The following is a 14753-nucleotide window of genomic DNA, read 5'->3' as shown; positions in this document are numbered from 1 at the left end:
TAGCTAAACTTTATATTACTTAACATTCAATTCAACAAACATTTATTAAGCACCTATTGTAACCCAGGCAAGATACAGAAGATACAATAGAAAAAAAAGAGGAAAGTTCCTACCATTTTGAAGCTTAAGGTTATATAAAATGTATACAGCTAAGTAAGGAATGAATACAGATAAATGAGGAAGGAGACACTAGAAAACAGAGTGAAGGGCGACAAAAAAAGCTTCACCGGGGAAGAAAGCCCTGAGGCTGAGTCTTGAAAGGAGATAAGGATGCTGAAAGGCCAAGAGGAGGGACTCCATTTCAGGCATACCCGATGCCCTGGACAGCAGACAGGGCAGTGATAGAATGTCAGCTTCAGGACAGCTGGAAGGTCAACATGAAGGAAATGGAAGGAAGGAATCTGAAATAAAAGGAGGCAAAAGTCAGGTGGTGGGGGGTCCTGAAATGCCCAGCTGGAGAGTTTGCATTGGTTCCCAGAAGCCCCTGCAAGTTTCTAGAGTCAGTGACTTGACCATACCTGTGCACACACTATTTCAGGAAGATAATTGTGACAGCTGTTCAAAGGATGCATTGAAGAAAAAGGAAGGCCTGAAGCCTGGGAGACCAACAAGGTTATTCCAATAAGGCAAGGTGAGGGTCTTATCTAAGGGGGATGGTTGGCTCGGTGAGGAGGAGACATTGAGTGTGTCTGTGAGGGTGGATGTATATATGCAGGTAGCTTCCTTCAAAGCTTCCTTCCAGTGCCACCTCCTACAGAAGGCTTTTCCTGATTCCCCCACTTTCCCCCTCCCCTCCAGGTTGTTCTTGCCTTACATCAGAATATAAGCTTCTTCTTTTGCCTTTCTTTGTATCCCCAGTGCTTAGCACAATGACTAGAACCTAGTAAGTGCTCAATCAATGTTTGTTGATCGACAAGATTGACTTAGTATGTTGACTTAGTGTATCCACTTTTTACTATATTAAAAAAATATTTAAAAAAAACCACTTTCTTGGCTCTAGAGGAAGTGTAAAAAGCAGGTTGGGCTGGAGTAGACCTTTACCCCTGTAACAGATCATAAAATCTTAGAGGTGAAAAGGACCTAAATTAGAAGTCATCTAAAACTTTTTTTAATCTAATTGCCCTAGAATGCCCTAGTGCTGCCCACTATTTCCCAAGAAAGAACACTAGACTAGTTAATCAAGATGCTTGGTTTCTGCCATTGAGCTTGAGGAAAATCACTTCCCTACTTTGGACATCAATTTCTTCATCAGTCACTTCTCAGGGTTGTTTTGAGGTTGCAGTGAGATAACAGCCATCCATTAAAGGGCTCTGAACACCTTATAAACAGCAATCATTTTCAGCCTTTTCCAGAAAACCTAAAAGGATCAGGATCATTCCCAGGGATCTTCTGTTGATAAGGAGGCATCTAGCCTCTCTATTTGAAGACTTCCAGCTTTTGGGGAGCTCATTGCCTCTTGAGGCATCCTATTTGACTCTAGTTATAGGAAAGTTCGTATACTGAGCCTCGAATCTGCCTCCTTGTCATTTCCTCCCATTCTTTTTTGTTCTGCTCTTTGGGGCTGAGCAGAACAAGGCTGTTCTCTCTACCCTAGGATGTCCTGCCAAGTGCTTGAAGACAGGAATCATGTTCCCCTGGAGTGTTTTCAGATTCACAGAATCCCAGAGTTGGCCAGGCTCTCAGAGGCTAACACATAAGTGAACAGGAATCTTTGTCTTCAAAGATTTGAGGGGATATCACATGGAAGGGAATTAGATTTGTTCTGCTTGGCCTTCAGAGGGCAAAACTGAGAGGAATTAAAGGGAGTTGTAGAGGAAGAGCATTCCTGAGGAGTCCAGCCTTTGCTTGGAGTTCTCCAAGGATGCGGAGGAGTTCATGACCAAATTACATTTTGGGGACTGCTCAAATTAATTGAACATTTTCCTTCCCATTGAGCTTCTCTATCACTTCCTCCTAATTCTGCCTTCTAGGGCCAAGTACAAATTTATTATTCCCTTGTCTATGTGACAGCCCTTCAAATCTTTGAAGACAATGATACTATCCCTCAAATGACATCCTCTCTCTAGCCTTAACATCTCTTATTTCTTCAGCAGATCCTCTCACAAGGTAGTGTGTATAGTGGATAAAATGATGGACTTGGAATCAGGAAGACTTCAGACATGTATTAGCTGTGTGGCCTTGAGCAAGTCACTTCACTTCTATGCACCTCAATTTCCTCATTTGTAAAAGGAAGGGGTTGCATTCAATGATCTTTGAGGCCCTTTCCAGCTCTAAGTCTATGATCCTATGATGGTTTTCAGTCCAGTGGCCCTCTTCCAGACATTCTCCAGCTTGTTTTTGTCCCTCTTAAAATGTGGTGTCAGGGATTGAGCACAATCCTACTGTACTCTGCCCTGTTTAATTCACATCTGGAACATTTACCATCCTCCCCAGACACTTACCAGCTGTGTGACACTGGGCAAATCACTTAACTGCTCTCTGCCTCAGTTTCCTTATCTGTAAAATGGGGCCAATAATAGATCCGGCTTCTCAGTTGGTTTTGAAGGCAAATGAGCTGGCATTTGTAAAGTACTCTGCAAACTTTCAAACGATATATGAATGTCATTTTTGATGATGAGGATGAAAATGTTAACAGTCTTACCGAACTTTCAATCCACTGAAACAGTGAAATCTTCTTTAGAAAAGCTACTATCCAGCGAAACCTCCCCCATTCTATAGTAAGACAGTTGTTTGTTTGTTTTTTGGGGGAGAGAAGTGCATTTATTTTTATCTGTTTCATCTTGTTTGATTCTGCCCATCATCCTACCGTTATGAATTCTGGTTTCTCCCCCATGGCTAAAATTCTAAGACTCTTCCCATGATCCAATCCAGAAGACTCAGGACTTTTCTGCTCACTCCTCTCCTGGGACTTCTCTCTCTCTCTCTCTCTCTCTCTCTCTCTCTCTCTCTCTCTCTCTCTCTCTCTGTGTCTCTCTGTCTCTCTCTCCCTCTCTGTCTCTCTGTCTTTCTGTCTCTCTCTCTCTCCCTCCCTCCCCCTACAGGGCAGTACAGGGCAGTTACAAAGAGTATAGTACTCTGTCGGGAGGCATTGTTTGGGTAGGACAAGGGCTACAGACTCCCATTACTCAGACTGATAGTGTCTTTCCCAAGCTCTCTCAGGTGCTATAATAAAATCATCATATTTAGAGTTAGATGGGACCTTAGACATTTTCTAGTGCAATCCCTTCATTTTACAGAGCATAAAACCAAGGCCTAGAATGGGGAAGGGATTTTCTCCATGTCACCTAATCACTGAGTAGTAGAATGGAGATTTAAAGCGAGCGCCTCTGGCTCCAGATCTAGGGTGTTTCACATGCTGCCTTTGTCAGTGAGCCTCTCCTCCCTCCTTAATCCTGGTTATAACCATTTCTTTTTTGTTCCCCAAACCCAGGCTGAGTCTCCTCTCTCAACTCTCTATATCACTGGCGATGAAAGGTCCTTTTTAGTTTGTTCACCCCCTTTAGTTTCAGGTAATAAGGCTTCTCCTTAAAAACTCCAACTTGGAGGTATCCACTGGACTCTGTCCATACAAATCACCTCTCTAACTCCTCTGGGACGCAAAGCTGCCCCAGCCTTCCCAGATTAAATAGGTGAGGTTATTTAGAGGCAGAGAAACCATTCAGGTCTCAGTGAATTGCATAGACTCCAAGGAGCCTAAGAGAACAAAGTGAGTGAGTTGGAGAAGTCAAGGAAGACTTCCTGGAAGAAATGGGCTTTGAAGAATGACCAAAAGAGCAGTTCAAACCAACACATCATCAATGCTACTTATTTCTCTATAAACTCTAAGGACCATAGAAATTCAGAAGAAAGAAATATCACTTTGGGCTGGAATCCTCAGCTGGAAAGGAAGTTGCCCAAGACTGGCTGGAACCTTTAGAATTAACCATCTTTCCTTCCTAGTTGCAGGACTTGGGGATAGACCTGGAGAAGGGATATCAAAATGGGAGAGAAATTTGTAGGGTCTGGGGAAGCTAGGCTCCTCACAGAATCACAGAACTGGAAAGTATCAAAGAGAGTAGCTAGTTCCATCCATACCTCTAGTGAGTAACTGACATTTACATGATGCTTTAGAGTTTGCAAACACTTTTACATGCTCTCATTTGAGTCTCAGAACACATTCTTGAGGCGTAGGTACTTCCTTCTCTAGTGGATCAGGCAAACAGAGGTTAAATGACAGATGAAGAAAAAAGGCTTAGAAAAGATATTACTTTCTTACTGTCACTCAACTGATGAGGACCAGAGTCAGCATTCGAGCCTAGGTCTTCTTGATTCCAGACTCAAGATTTGAGCCTCTACATCATTCTGGTAAAATCTTTCTCCTCCCTAGATCTTCATCCAGTCTCAATTTGAAGACTTCAAGTGTAGGGAACTCACCATCCTAAAAGGCAGTAGGTGAACTCAGCATCCTTCCCTGCTCTAATTCTGTGATCCGCCTCTCTGCTTTTGGGAGACTCATTGTAACTCAGACTTTCTCTATATTGAGTTAAAATCTGCCTCTGCAAATTCCTGCCTTTGCTTCCTGTTCTGCCCTTGGGCAACAAGCAGAAAAATTCTAATCTTTCCTTTCCCTGACAGACCTTCAAATACTTAGAGACAGCTATCAGTCCTCCCACTCATCAACCACTATGTCATAGATCTCTTCCTGGGCAACCTATTCCTTCATTGATTCACCTATGGCCAGATCTGGACTCCTCTCCCCAAGCTGGTGAGCCTCCGAATGTAACAGTCCCACTTGTCAATATCTTTCCTTCCCTCCCCTTCTGTACCAAGTTGAACTTCATGTCTGGGACCCACTCCCTCCTCTCATCAACAGATCAGAGGGAACTCCTTATAAAGCTCAGTTTTTGTTATCTCCTTCAGTCAATCAACAAGTATTTATTAAATGCTGCTGTGACTTCCCCTGGTTGTTAGTATGCACTCATCCCCTCCCCCCATTATGTTAATTTTATATAGATTTTTTTATTTACTTGTCTGCTTAGGTGTTCTTTTCCCACCAATAGAATACAAGCTCCTTGAGCGCAGTTCCTACTTCGTTTTTGTCTATGTATCTCTGGTGTCCAGCACACAGGCTTGTTGAATTAATTAGACGGAATAGAGTGGAATGGAATTGGAGAGGGGAGGCTGGAGGAGAGGAGAATGAAGATGAGAGGGAGAAGGGAAGGGGGGGAGGCTTTGGGAGACCGGAATCTGGGCTAGAGGATTCTCTAGGTAGGGGGTCTTTCCTTGCGTACGTGGGTGCCTCCCTTCGTTCTAGGACGGGTCAGAGCACGAGCAGGGACGCAGAAGAGCGATGGACAGAGGGGGCGCCCTGAGCTGCGGGATCCCGGGGCTGGCTGGGCCAGATCGGGGGCGGGGCTGGGGCTGAGACCAGAGCGCGGGACTCGGGACGGAGCCAGGGAGCAGGAAGCTGCCGGGGCAGGAGCAGGAGCAGCAGCCGCAGCAGCAGAAGCAGAGAAAGGAGGGACGCGAGAGGAACGCAGAGTAGGCTTCGTGCCGGGTGAGCTGGGGATCCTGGCCCAAGTGACCAGTCTCCAGGGATGAAGAGGGAGGGGCTGGGTGTGCTTTCCCGTCCAACCTTGTTAGTGTGCTTCTATGTGTGCTACTCTGTGTGTGCATTTGTGAAATGTGACTATTTGTGTAATTGCGATTGTGTGATTGTGTCTCGTGGTGAGGGTGTCTTGCGTCTGTGCGACTTTCTAAGTGCGTCTGCAGTTTTATCTGTATGTGAGTGAGTGCGTGTCTGAGATGGTGATTATTTGCGCAACTGTAACTGGGTCTCCCTTAGTGAGTGTATCTGTGAGCGTGTCCGTGTTGTGTCCATGTGCGTTTGTCAAACTTCTTAACACATTTGTGTAACTGTGTGACTGTGCGATTGTCACTGTGTATCTTTTCCCTTCCTTCCCTTCCTCTCCCAAGAATCTATCTGTAAAGGGTGTGTAAATTGTGGTGTGCCTTTGGGCTGTGCTACCCCAGTCTGCCTGGGTCTGGCCTATTGAAGACCCAGAGAAGGCAGGGAGGGGGTACGCTAGCGCTCCCCGGACTGGGGGCAGGTAGATTGAGTGGATGGACCCTGAAGGGTGATCCTTCTCCTGGTATCCCCGCTCCGCTGGCCGACCTCTTCGCGTGCGCCCCACGCCTGTTCCCAACGTTTGGTCTTGGCTGGTTTTTAGGTCTAGCAGAGGTCTGTTCGGGCTTCCTTACTCCTGGCTTCTGCCCTTCCTGCACCTCCCCACTGCGAATTTAGCCCCTTTTGCCCCCCAACCTCCCTAGGGAGCTTTAGTTTATGCCACACACGTTATAAACATGTGCCCACATGCCCCCTCGGGACACAACATACATGACAGTTCGGCCCAGCGGAAAGGACTCCTGTGCCAGGAGTCGTCGGGAGGTCTGGGTTCGAGATGGGCCATGGCAAGGCCCTTGCCTTCCGGGGGGCCCCCAGTTCCTTCCTCCCGAAATGGGGAGAAAAATAATGGTTTTTCTGTGCCTGGTGGCACTCCAGCAGGTGTCTGCATGAATGTTTGAGGAATTGGCTGGATACTCGGAAACTCTCTCAGGGATGCAAAGGATTATGTGATCGTAGGCCTTAGGGCTTCAAGGGATCCATCCTAGAGCTAATGTAGTTGCAGAGAGAGAAACTGAGGCCCAGAGGAGGAGGGCTCTTATCCAGCATCACAACAGCCATCACCAAGTCTTCCCTTGCCACTTTAGCAGGCGGTTTCCTCTAACTGCCCTGCTCCATCCCCATGCTGCTAGCAGGGAGACCTGATTGCTGGGGACCTTCTGACCTTTCAGGAATTCCCGTTCTTGGGTTCTGTAACTGGATTCCAGAGCTAGCAAACAGGTAGCATCTACCAGATCTCACTGTTTAAGTTATTATCTGTTGTTAATTATTTCCATTTGGGGATTGTCAGTTTTAAACTGAACCAATTTTTAACATTTCTATTATTTTGGATAGTCTGCTTCTTAAGATTTCCTTCCTCTTTCAATTATTTGCTGTTTTGAATTATTCATTGTTTTAGGTTATTGTTTTGTTTTTTGTTTGTATTTTTATTATCTAGCACTGTGCCTGACATACTGTGGGAGTTTTGTAAATATTTGCTGAATGGAAACAAATTGATTTTAAATTATTCATTTAAAAATTTTTATTGCTTTTGGATTCTTTGCTTTTTTGAATTATCCATTGTTGTAGCTGATTCTTGGTTTTAGATTAATGGGTATTTTTTTCGGATTTTTGTTGCTTTAGATTATCTGATGTTTGAGATTATGCTTTTCTGTATGTTTAGATTTTAAATTTTTTTCTGCTTTTTGGAGACTGTTGCTTTGGGAATGATGTATTTAGGCATTGTTTGGTTTTGGTGGGTTGTCGCTGACTTTGATTGTCCAAATGCTAGGAGATGCTCTAAGGCTGGAGGGTGCACCCCATGACCCCTAATGTAGCTGCTTTGAAAGGGAGAGAAGGCATGGAGAAAGAGGAGTCCTGTCCTCTGGATGCTCAGGGGTACAGGCCTGTGAGGTCCTATAAATACTCTCCAAGGGTAGTGAGCCTTGTGGGAGGAATGGAACTTGTAATGAGCCTGTATCCAAGGAGTTGAACTTTGGAAGACAAGGAAGTGAGGGTACAGAATACACTGCTGGGTAAAGCCAAGCTGTGCTCAGTTCCAATAGACATGTATAGACTGGATGCCTCCCAAGAACCCAGCCCAGGGATGTACTGTGGGGGAGGAACAAGAGATCCAGGCCTGGCCTTTTGGGAGCTACCTTTCCAGCTGGAGAGTTTACACCATTTACTGGACTAGCAGAAGTCAAAGCTTGTAGTACTTGAAGTCCAAAGACTTGGGTTCAAATCCTACCTCGGGTACTTAGTAACTGTGTGACCGTAGTGGATTTATTTAACTACTCTGAGCCTCAGTTTCCTCACCTGTGAAATGAGGATACCCATAATACCCTACTTAACCGAGTTTATGTAAAGCTTATGTATGTAAAGTGCTTTGAAAATACTGTGGTCTGGAGGAATGTTACTTTCCCCGTCTTTGTTCTGCTTCTCATGCTGTGTGACCTTGGTCCAGTCCCTTTCCCTCTCTAGCCCTCAGCTTTCCCACTGGTAATATGAGGGTAAAATGGGGCAGCCAGGTGGTACAGTGGATAGAGTGCCTCACCTGGAGTCAGGAAGACTCATCTTCTTAGTTTAATTCCAGTTTCAGATACTTATTAGCTGTGTGACCCTGGGCAGGTCATTTAATTCTGTTTGCCTCAGTTTCCTCATCTGTTAGATGAGCTAGAGAAGGAAATGGCCAACCACTCCAATATCTTTATCAAGAAAACCCCAAATGAGGTCACAAAGAGTCAGACATGACCAAAATGACTAAAAAACAACAATTTGAAGAACTTGGAAGAGATATTCTCTCCCATTTCTGACACTGAGTTATTTCTAAGTTAATTCTAAGATTAATCAATAAGCTTGAAGCGATTGGATTAAGTAGGGTCCTTCCCAGCTTCAGAGGTAAGAGCTTATGATTCAGTCCTGGATCTTGTATTTTGGGCTCTGGAAAGAACAGGAGGAGATCATTGTGAGCTGGGATGGTCAGGGAAGGCTTTCGGGAACAGAAAGCATTTGAATAGCAGCCTCATAAAGTAATGAGTTTCCCATCACTGGAGATCTTCAGGTGAAGGTCAGATGACCCTGTATCAGAAAATCCAGAGATGGGATTCCTGGCCTAGGTATGGGTTAGATTAGATGTCCTCTAATGTCTCTTCTGGCTCTGAGATTCTATGATCCTGGTATGTGGGAAAAAGAGTATGAGGGTAGAGAAGATAGAGGAAGGACGTTGGTGGAGGAACTCGGAGGGAAAGGGTCCTCCAGTAGGGAAACTGGTCAGGAACTTTCATGCAGGAGGGTTGCCCAGCAGGTGGGCTGGAGGTGGGGAGGTCTCTGCAGGCCGAAAAGGTTATCCGGCCCCAGGTGCCAGGGATAGGGGGACTGGGGCTCAGGTCAGTGGTGCCAAAAGAGCTTTGGGGTAGGTGGCTGGGAGCCATGAGCTGGGCATGGGGCCAGCCTGGGCAAGCTGGGACAGGAAGAACTAGGGTCTCTGAATAAGAGATCTGTTAGTGTAGTAAAACATCCTGGGCCAGAAGACCTCAGTTCTAGCACCACCCCCACTCCCCCACCTCACTACTTCCTAGCTGGATGACCCTGGAGGAAATCAGATCTCCTCTATGACCTCAGTTTCCTCATCTGTAAAGCTGAGATAATAATGCCATAATCCCATCTTACCTGGGGCTGTTGGGTGGAAATCACTTGAAGAACAACATGGAAATGTGAGATTTTTTTTATCCCCATTTTTTTTTTTTTAATCTCGGACCCAAAAGAGACCTTGGGCAAGTCACTCCTTTCTGGACTTCAGTTTTCTCATCTGCAAAATGTAGGACTTGGACTATATGACTTCTAAGGTCCTTTTGGGCTTGACATCTATGATTCTTTGGTCCTATGACCTCAGATACTATCTTGTCCAAATCTCTTTGCTTTCCACAGACTCCCTAGCAATCAGTAAATCAACCAACATTTATTTAACTCCTACTATGTGTCAGGCACTGGGCTAGGCTCTGGGAATACAATATAAAGAATGAAACAATTCCTACAAATAAAGAACTTACATTGTAGTGGGGAAGACCACAAGTATATAAGAAAACTTAGACAGGATAGTAATAACTGTCATTTATATAGTACATTTAAGGTTTGCAAATTCTCATTGGATCCTCATAACAGCTCTGGGAGATAGGTGTCATTATTGTCCCCATTTTACAGATGAGGAAACTGAGGTAGACAATGGTTAGGTGACTTGCTCGGGCTTACACACCTAATACAGATGAGGAAACTGAGGTAGACAATGGTTAGGTGACTTGCTCGGGCTTACACACCTAATGTCTGAGGTCAGATTTGAACTAAGGTCTTTCTGGCTCCAGGTCCAGTACTCTAGTCACTGACACCTAGCTGTCCCTGAATAATTATAGAGTGAATAATTACAAATACATAGAAAGTAGGTGAAAAGAAAGGTAGCTTAGGATGGAGGGCACCAGCAGATGGGGGCTAGGGAAGGCTCCTTCACGTAGAAGATGCTGCCTGAGTTGATTCTTAAAGGATGAGAGGGGCAGGGGAAGGTAATAAGCATTCCTATGGTGCCTACAATATGCCAGGCACTGTGCTTTTTTGCAAATATGATACAGTAACCCTGGAGAGTTGTTTCCACTTAAAAATTTTTTTTTGTTGTTTTTAAAAATTTTTTTAAATTTTTTTTTGGTTTTAATTATATTTACTTGTTTGTCTGTTTACTTAATTTGATTTAATTTAATTTTATTTTTGGTTGTCTCAATTTTACCACATGAGGAAACTGAGACAGACAGCAAGTTAAGCACTTGGCCAGGGTCACACTGTTGCTAGTGAATGTCTGAGGCTGGACTTGAATTCAGGTTTGACTGACTCCAGGCCTAGCACTCTCCTCCTTGTGCCACCGGATGCAGGAAGATAAAAAATTGTGTATTCCAGTGCGTTCCAGGGTTGGCCAGTGAAAAGTCATCATCATGTTGTCCGGCTTCTTCTTGAACAAGTCTGCCTTCTAAAGAAGGGCTGCTAGGAGGTGCCATCGTGCTCAGAGCACTAGACCTGGAGTCTGGAAGACACGAGTTAAAATTCTGCCTCAGACACTTTGCTAGCTGTGTGACTCTGGGCCAGTCACTTAACCTCTGCTCATCTGTAGAATGGGGATAGTAATAGCTCCTCTCTCCCAGGGTTGCTGTGAGAATCCAATGAGAATATCATTGTAAAGTGTAAGGTACCTGGCACGTGGTAAATCCTCTAAAAGTGTTAGTATTGTGCTTGTTTTTCTTCTCTGACAAGGAGACCATCTTGTGACTATTAGCGTTTTCTTTTACTGAGTCTAAATCTGCTTCCCTGTAACTTCTTTGCTTTGGTCCTTGTTTAGTTTAACTAAGTAGGCATTTATAAAGTGTCTACTGTGTGCAAAGCCCCTAGTGGGGGAGATGCACAGTTCAAAGGAGTCGTTCCTTTTCCTTCCTTGAAGTCTTAACCCAAATGGCCCCTTCCTCTTGGAAGAAGGATTTCTTGGCATGGGCCTGGAAGGGCAGTATGCCCCTTGGGCCAGGCTGAGCAAAGTGCTCTTGAGGCCTGGGGGGAGGCACCTTTGCACAGAATCATGGGAACTAACCGCTACCAGGAGTACCTGGCTGCAGCCTCAGGGAGCCCTGGTGACTTTTAGGAAATTAAATATTTGAATTGCGGCACTAAAAAAAAAAGTTTAGATGAGTGTTGGGCATCTGCCTTCATATTGCTGTCCTCCTGGGTGGAATGAGATACCAGTACTGATACATGGAATATACCAAAGGAGAGGGGCATTAGAGAGAGAAAACTCGGCCTTCTGTCTGGAGGAAAAGGTTGTCAGTGAAGCACTGAAAATCAGGGAAAGCTCCTTGAAGAGTTGATTTCTTGGCAGGGGCTTAAAGGATGGAAAGGGCAAAACAGAGAGAGGATGGTCTAAAGCTTGAGCAAAAACCTGGAGTCCAGACAGAACAGGGAAGATCCACGTGGAAAGAAAAGAATAGTTTGGCTGAAGGACAGCAGATGTGGGGGGGAAGTCCTAAGGTCCCTCTCAGCCCAGACTATTCTGTCTTAAGTTTTCAGAACTGTACCAGTGCCAGCATTTGTTGGGCCCTTCTAGCTCTGACATTCTAGACTTAACATTCTATGTTCTAAAACCTCAGGATTTTCCCAACTCTGATGTGTTCTCTGAGCCTATGAGAATTGGAAAGAGACTTCTCAAGTCATATGGGTTTGCTTCTAGGGCATGGGGCAATAATGTGCCTCCAGGGGCCGGGGTCTGGGTTTGATCCTTCTATGAGAAACTCTCAGTTATCCAGGTTATTGTGGGTGGTGACCTACAGCTGAGCTCTGCCTCCCGATATTCTGAGCCTCCTAGTGAGTTTATTTATTCTCTGGGAAGTTCTCAACTCATTTCAATAGAACTACTGAATGTCAGAACTGGAAGAGCTCTTGGACTCCATCCAGAACAACCTCTTCATTTAATAGATGAGGGGAAACTGAGCTTCAGAATGGAGAAGGTCACTCAGGGACCCAGTGACAAGGCCAGATTTAGGACCCAGGTCCTGTGATTCCCAGTTCAGAGTTCTTTGTACTAACCTACAGCTGCCTAGCCTGAAGTAGATCTCATTAGGAAAAGAAATCAGCTGGAAGAAAGAGAAGAAAAACGGAGAGATTGACAAGAGAAATATTGAGACAGAAAAAGATTGACTAGAGAAAAATTCCTAAATCATCTACAAAGATGATTTTTAGATTATCCACAATCTTATTATCCAATATGCATGCATATATGTGTGTTTGCATGTGATAATGGTAGGGTGTCTTAAAAATAGCTTCCGTTTGTCTAATGCTTCCAGGTTGTCAGAGCCCAGCCCAGTGAGATGAGGTGTGACCATGTCAGGTCCCCTGTTCCACGAACAGCAATGCTGCTGCCTACCACCTCTAGTATCAAATGCAGACTCTTCTGTTTGGCATTTAAAGCCCTTCACAAATCACCCCAACCTCCCTTTCCAGTATTGTTACCCTCTACATTCCTTTAAGAACTATTCAGTCCAGCCAAACTATCTTTCCTAATGTTTGCCTTGTATGCCTCTGTCTTCTGTCTCCCTGATTTTGCCCAGTCTGACTGTCTCCTGTGCTTGGAATGCTCTCCCTCTTCATTTCTGTCTCTTGGAATCGTTATCTGCTGTCAAGGATCAGTTCGGCTAACACTTTATCTACTCTGGGAAGCCTTTCCCACCAACTTATCTTATGCCTATTTTCTGTAAGTAATGGAAGCCAATCTAACCTCATAACTATATCATATATTTATCTGTCTGTCTATCCATCCATCCATCTATTCATCCATCTATTCATCCATCTGTCTGGCTATCTGTCTGTCTCTGTCTATCATCTATCCATCCATCCATCTATCCATCCATCCATCCATCTATTTATCTATTCATCTATCTGTATACATACATGAATGCATATGTGTATTTTAGTTGTCATTTTTTTCAGTTGTGTCCAACACTTTATGACCTCATTTGGGGTTTTCTTTTTTAAAATTTAATTAGTTTGTTTTCAGTTTTCAGCAATCACTTCCATAAGTTTTAATTTTTCTCCCTCTCCTTCCCTCCTCCTTTGCTGCTCTCTCCCAGAGATGGCATGCAATGTTATATGGGTTCTATACTTAACATTCTTATTAAACACATTAGTCATGTTGTATAGAAGAAATAAAGCAAATGGGAGAAACCATGAGAAAAACTAAACCAAAACATAACACAAGAGAAAATAGTCTGCTTCATTCTACATTCTGATACCATAGTTATTTCTCTGGATATGGATGGTATTTTGCATCAAAAGTCCTTTGGGAATGTTTTAGGTTCTTGCATTGCTGTGAAGGACTAAGTGTACCAGAAACAGTCCACGCACACTGTGGCTGTTACTGTGTATACTGTTCTCCTGATTCTGCATTTGGAGTTTTCTTGGCAAAAATACTGGAGTGATTTGCCATTTGCTTCTCTAACTCATATTACAGATGAGAAAACTGAGGCAAAAAGGGTTCAGTGACTTGTCCATAGTCACACAGCTGGTAAGTTTCTGAGGCTGGATTTAAACTCAGGAAGATGAGTCTTTCTGACTCCAGACCCAATAATCTTTCCATTTCGATACCTAGCTGTATGTATGTATGTGCATGTGTGTAGGTATGCACATGTATGTAGGTATGCATGCATGTGTGTCTTTGTATGTATGTGTATGTGTATATATATATATATATATATATATATATATATATATATATATATATATATATATATATATATATATGTAGATATGCACATAGTCTCTTCCAGCTAGATTATAAGTTCCTTAGGGACTTGACTGTTTTCCTTTTTGTCTTTATATTCTCAACAACTTGCAAGGTACCTGCTATATACTAGGTGCTCAAGAAATACTTGTTAATGGGTTGCAAGTGTCATTCCCATTTTACAGGTGAGGACACTGAGGCTCAGACTATTAAGGAAAATTTACTTGTTTATGGGCACACAACCAGGTATCAGATGGGATTTGAATCTAGAACTCTTGACTCTAAATCTGCTTTTGTTTTGCTACGTAACAGCTCCTGCTATATAGATTCCTGCTTCAAATGCAGGCTAGATTCTGTCCTTTTTGAGGCTTTTTCTGCTGGGAGCATCTAGAATTATCTGTGATTTTTTTTTTTTTTTGCTAGGGTGGGAAGGGGTGGGAGGATGGAATGAGGTGGGAGCTTGATGGCTGTTTTTGGATTGTAATTACAGCAGTAACGCTACACTGCAGTGCAGTGGAAAGAGTGATGCATCTTGAAGTCATGGAATTCAGGAGGTCTGGGTTCAAATCCTTCTGCTGCTTACTACATCTATTTATGTAGCCTTGAGTACATCCTTTCTCTCTGAGTCTCAGTTTCCTCAACTACCTCCCTCCCCAAATCCTGGTTTCCTATGGACCAGGTTTGATTCTGGAGACTACTCCCAAATATCAATATATTTTTGGCTTATTGCCTGTATACCCATGGTTTACTCTGAGGAATTTCTGGGTCTAGTTCCTTTCTGGATCTTCACAGATGTGGGTAAAATGGGTTCCC

At 43.8% G+C, this 14753-nt stretch overlaps 1 protein-coding gene across 3 annotated transcripts in view; it reads left to right on the top strand.

Moving 5' to 3' along the window:
- Nucleotides 1-14753, top strand: part of P2RY2 (purinergic receptor P2Y2) — a 165976-nt gene that overhangs the window by 101405 nt on the left and 49818 nt on the right. Inside the window, exon 1 of one of the 3 annotated variants that reach the window (XM_072610937.1) lies at nucleotides 5406-5536. The exons of 1 other annotated variant lie outside the window; for it this stretch is intronic. The gene's annotated coding sequence lies outside the window, so the exon portion shown is untranslated. Of the gene's footprint in view, nucleotides 1-5405; nucleotides 5537-14753 lie in introns of those variants that run through there. One more of the 3 variants, XM_072610939.1, reaches the window with a different exon arrangement.

This window comes from Notamacropus eugenii, chromosome 5 (assembly GCF_028372415.1).
Source record: "Notamacropus eugenii isolate mMacEug1 chromosome 5, mMacEug1.pri_v2, whole genome shotgun sequence".
Classification (NCBI taxonomy): Eukaryota; Metazoa; Chordata; class Mammalia; order Diprotodontia; family Macropodidae; genus Notamacropus; species Notamacropus eugenii.
This window is presented reverse-complemented; position numbering and strand designations above follow the sequence as displayed.